The sequence below is a fragment of the Sinocyclocheilus grahami genome, unplaced genomic scaffold (genome assembly GCF_001515645.1).
Source record: "Sinocyclocheilus grahami isolate Dianchi unplaced genomic scaffold, SAMN03320097.WGS_v1.1 scaffold74.1, whole genome shotgun sequence".
Classification (NCBI taxonomy): Eukaryota; Metazoa; Chordata; class Actinopteri; order Cypriniformes; family Cyprinidae; genus Sinocyclocheilus; species Sinocyclocheilus grahami.
In genome coordinates, this window is record NW_015505253.1 from 1,983,409 (window position 1) to 1,989,466 (window position 6,058).

The window sequence follows — 6,058 nt, forward strand, 5'->3', positions numbered from 1 at the left end:
TATTTTATAGTATACAAGATAAAATTACACTCCATTTGTTCAATAACCACACATAAAAAAATGATAGGTGAACGTTTATTTTGTGTTTGAGGGTGTTTGTGGCAATGCTTGTCTCCACACTTTTAGATGAGTTTGAAAACCTCTTTAAAATAAAATAAAATATTATTATTATTATCTTTTTATTTAAAATCTATTATTATCTATTATTATTATTATATTTTACTGCATATATGATAAAATTGCATTCCATTTAACCATGCATCAAAGTGACAGGTGAACTTTTATTTTGTGTTTGAGAGTTTTTGTGCCAATAATTGTATAAAATAAAATAAAATAAAATAAAATACATTTTAATTTTATTAAAATAAAATCATTTCCATGAGTTAACCATGAATAGGTGAAACAACGTTTATTTTGTGTTTGAGGGTGTTTGTGTCGATGACTGTCGCCCTCTTGTGGAGACATTTGAAAGTATTTTAGCACGCTGAACTGCAGCTGAAGCTACTGCAGGCTCATGGCTTCCCACCAAACAACATAACAGCAGAGGATGTCTTTTCAGCTTTGCATCTACAGATCCAGTTGGAGATGAATCAGTTGGACTGGTGCTGGTGAGTAACTTACCAGATATTACATGGCAGCTCAGCAAAACGTGGAAGAATTGTGCAAAAGTAGGCTAGTACCACAAAACTTATGAGGAAAACCATACAGACACTCAGGCCAATTAGAATCAGAAAAGCATTTACCATGTTATTTAACAACAATTCATTGATTTTTTACTTAATAATTAAGTTTAATGCGGAATATCAGAATATAGTGTTGAAAAGTGATGTCCATAAATAGTGTAAACAGCAACCTATTGTGTTTTAAACCAAATCGTTAAAATGAATGAGGCAATTGACAATCCTTCAAACATTGTAAGCTGTCAAAACGCTATTTAGTTTGTTTCCTTTTTATATTGACTTTGATTGACAACGCCAGATTACCTCAGTTTTGTCGTATCGATAACTACATTAGCAATGGTATTCTGTTGAAAACTGGTTACTATGCTAATAAAGTTGGCTGTCTTGTCTGTTTTGGGATTTATAAAGTAATATGAACTTTTCAGACAGCATTTTTCACATGCCGACTGTTTAATCTTTGCTTTCATAAAATGTGAAATTCTTTCATGTTTCTGCTTTTGATCATTCCACAATCGACAGAGAAGAGCAGAACTGATTATGTATATTCAAAGGAAGGGTGAGGCTGATGTTGTAATGATTGCAACAATGCCTCAGGATTGTGGATCTTTTGGAACGTAATGTGGGTTGAAAACACCTCTATCCTTAGAGGTTTCTATCTTCTAGGTGTGTTGCATTTGGAGAAATGTTGCCTGATGTAATTTTGACTTTATTCGCACTGGAGGCTTGTCGTGACAGAGTCTGTGCTGTGCCTGGAGAAAGAAATTGAGTAATGTGGATCAAATGAAAAAATACAGAAAAGACTAGAAAGTTGGAGAGGGTTTAAGAGAGACATATTTGAAAACTTTTTCTCTCTTTTATTTGTAATAATTACAAGCAGTCCAAAGTTTCACCCTCCCACAGCATCCTCAGACACGGACTGAAAGCAGCAGCCGTTTTGAAACACCCACACCATCCGCAGTAATGCAGTCATTAGTGTCAGGGTTTCAGCGTGAATCATGAGACCTGAAAAGCATACGTGTTCACATTATTCTGACTGACAGTCCAGCAACGAAACAATCCACGTGTTAGGATTCACTGTCACATTGTTCTGAAAGTATAATATAGTTAAGCATTAGTGTTGACAGTGTGAGACTGGAGTGATTCAATCATTACCGACCTGTGCAGAGTTATAAAAAAAATAGATTTCACCTAAAAAAATAGATTTTTGCCATACTCATACTCGCACAATAAAGCACCATTTAATTAGTCCTTTTGACCTTTGTGCTATATTTCTTCTGAGGCCATTTCATAGCTTATGTTTTTTATCTAAACTATAGCCTTCAACATTAAAACATAGAGCAAATTATGACAGAATTTAGTTGGAATTAAGCCCAAACAAATACTGTTTAAGTATACAACTTTATTATTGATAGATTGATATTAAAGGGGTCATATGATGTTGCTAAAAAGAACATTATTTTGTGTATTTGGTGTAATGAAATGTGTTTATGCGGTTTAAGGTTCAAAAAACACATTATTTTCCACATACTGTACATTATGCCCCGCCTTTCTGAAACGCGTCGATTTTTACAAAGCTCATCGGTCTGGAAAGCAAGGTGTGCTGTGATTGGCCAGCTATCCAGTGCGTTATGATTGGCCGAATACCTCAAGCGTGTGACGGAAGTGTTACGCCCCTTACCATATTGTGATGATGCCCTGTCCGGCCGGAGCGACGAGACAAGAACATGAAAACCCATTATAAATGAGGCATTCATTGCATCCAGTGGGGACATAATTATGGATTATAATGACTTATACTGTCTTTTTACGCGTTGCAACCATGTCTGCATTTGTGATTGGAGAAATGACAAACAACAAGCCCTACTCTACACTGCCCAAAAAGCTCGCTTTAAATATAAAATATAAAAACTCTTTAAATATTAAAAACGTACTTACAGACTGTGAGTCAGAACAGCCGGCATTGTAGTCTACTCTTCCAGGATCAGTAAACGGTCCTCCATAAAATGTGCTGCACACATCTGAATATTTGGGTTGAACTGTTCTGGAACAGTGTTGTAAATACAACTTAACCACTGATTTCTAGTCGTGTCCATTTTTGGAAGGCCAAACAAAGTACTTTCACTTTCACAACGAAACACAGCGTCACACATGGCGGCCTAGAGTGAGCAGAGGCCGGGGGCTAGCGTGAGGAACGGCCGGAGGGTTAAGAGTGAGCAGAGGCGGCGGGCTTGAGAACGGTGCGAAGGAGGCTTGCGGCAACCACATGTGACGGGCTGGACTCCAGGCTGGACTCCGCTTCGTCCACGGTGAAAGCCGATCCGGCGATCCACAGCGCAAAGTTGTTGTATTTCCTCAGCGACCAGCACGGATCAGCTCTAGGCATGACGAGGCAGATATCGTCCTCTTTTGGAAGACCAAACAAAGTAGTTTCGCTTTCACAACGAAACGCACAGGCGCCTTCATGACATGGTGGCGGCAACAACAAAACTACAGCGAGAATAAAAGTTACGCCTTCTTTCTTTGCGTGAACATTTGGGCGGCATTATGCAAATCTTCCCACATAGTGACGTAGACATGTGGGGTCGTGTTAGAACGAGCCGTTTTAGGTAAGCGTGGTTGACTCTTAACTTTTATAAAGAATATCTCTTTGGATTTGAGACTTTAGTCTTTGTAACTTTACAGATCTTCTTTATGCACCAAGAGCTTGTAACACTCCAAAGAGAAAAGAAAAATTTAAATCGCATCATATGATCCCTTTAAAATAAGAAATATGTCGGTGATACTGTATTGATTCACACAAATTTTAAAGGGTTAGTTCACCCCAAAATGAAAATTCTGTGATTAGTTACTCGCCCTCATGTCGTTCCAAACCCACAAGACCTTCATTCGTCAACGGAACACAAATTAAGATATTTTTGATGGAATCTGAGAGCTCTCTGACCCTCCGTAGACAGTAACACAACTGTAATGTTCCCAGGTCCAGAAACGTAGCAAGGACATCGGTAAAACAGTCCATGTGACATTAGTGGCTCAACTTCAATTTTGCGAAGCTACGAGAATACTTTTTGTTCGCAAAGAAATAAAAAATAACAATTTATTTAACAATTCTTCTCCCCCGAGTTACGTCTTCCGCTATTTTGGAGAGTACTCCAGAACGTAATCGGCATAATCAGCGTTGTTTACTTTCAGGAGGGTAAGCGCGCACATTAACGTAATCGGCGAAACCAGTGTTGTTTATGCTTAGGGTAAAGCATGCGTTTGCGTTGTGATACTCTCCAAAATGGCAGAGGACAGTACCTCGGGGGAGAAGAATTGTTGAATAAAGTCATTATTTTAGTTTTCTTTGCTCACAAAAAGTATTCACAAAATTCGCAAAATTTAAGTTGAGCCACTGATGTCACATGGACTGTTTTACCGATGTCTTTGCTACGTTTCTGGGTCTGGGAATATTACAGTTGTGTGCTGTCTACGGAGGGTCAGGGAGCTTTCAGATTCCATCAAAAATATCTTAATTGGTGTTCCGAAGATGAACGAAGGTCTTACGGGTTTGGAACGACATGAGGGTAAGTAATTAATCACAGAATTTTCATTTTGGGGTGAACTATCCCTTTAAGTTAACAGCACATACACTTTCAATCAGAAGTTTGGGGTTGGTAAGATTTTCTGTTTTGAAAAAAAAAGTGTCTTATACTCATCGAGGCTGCATTTATTTGATCAGAAATGCAGTAAAAATTGTAATATTGTGAAATATTGTGGCATTTTTAAATAACCGTTTTCTATTTGAATATATTTAATATGTAATTTATTCCTGTGATGCAAAGATGAATTTTCAGCATCATTACTCCAGTCTTCAGTGTCACGCGATCCTACAGAAATCATTCTAATATGCTGATTTGCTGGCCAAGAAATATTTATTATGATTATAAATGTTGAAAAGAGTTGTGCTGCTTCATATATTTTTGTAAATTGCTACATATATGTCATGATTAAGTCTTTACTGCCACGCTCTGTTTATTGCAGCCTTGCTGAAAAAAAGTTTTAAAAAATCTTACCAACCCCAAACCTTTGAATGGTACTGTAATTTCATATTTATATTATATATTTTTTTAATTTATATTATTTTATTATTTCTATTATATGCATAGTATGCATATTATATACATAGCCCCTAATGTTTACATGAATGAGAAGACTCTGCATATTTCTGAACTAAATATATTTTGTAAGATTATAAATGTCTTTACTGTCACTTTTAATCATTTGAATGCATCTTTGCTAAAGTATTAATTCATTTAAAATGAAAGTAAAAGTATTATTATTCATTAAAGTATTAATTTCATTTAAAGTATTAATTCATAAAAAAAAAACATCTTCAAAAACTTCAAAAGACATGTTTTACAAATAAAACGTAAAAAAATAATTTTTCGTATATTTTAAAATAAATGTAAAACATGTCTGAAAATTTATATTTGTATATTTTGAAATATATTTATATGAGAATATGTATTTTTGTATGTTTTGGAAAAAATGTAAATATGTCTGAAAATATATTTTGTATATTTGATGAAATGTCTAAAAATATATCTGAAAATGTTTGTGAATATATTTTTAAAATCATATCTGAAAACCTTTTTTTTTCTTCTTTTTTTGCTGTATGCACCAATTGAACAACTCGCAATGAAATGAATAGGGATGCTAACTGTGCGTTCACACCGCCGGCGGCGAGAGCGTCAAAGTGACCGGAAGACATTCATTTTCAATGTGAGCGGGCGGCGAGGAGTGGCGCGGCGCGTCTTGGCCGGCGAGGGCGTCAAGGAGAGTTGAAATCAGTTCAACTTTATGGTAATGAACTATGACGCTGTTGGGCGGCAACCAATCGGAATGTAGAATTCCTCCGCTCGAGAGGGTCCCAGAGAACGCAGTCCTGTAAACTTAGGTTCCGACCACACATTAGTTCCTAATCAAAATGGAATAGCTTTCTGTAGGTATTATATGGTTTGTATTTCTGTGTCGTCTTGGCAACTCCATAAGCCTAGGGCTGGGTATCCTTCAAACATTTTCGATATCAATACCGATACCGATACCTTGACTTCGATACCGGTTCCTGAACGATACTTTTTTCGATACCAATTTTATGAAATCTATTTTAACAAGATTACATTATCTAAAAAAAAAAATCTTTGGTTTTATTTTTCAGCTTGTTGGTGTTTATACAAACTCAGAGACTCATCTCCTGAGCCACTGCACAAAGGAACAAAATGTAACTAACAAAAAAATCAGTGCAAATAGTTTTAATAAAGCTCAAATAGTCTTCAGTTTACACATCTGTTAGCTACATTTACACTAGTGCGTGTTCGTTTTAAAACACATAGCTCAGA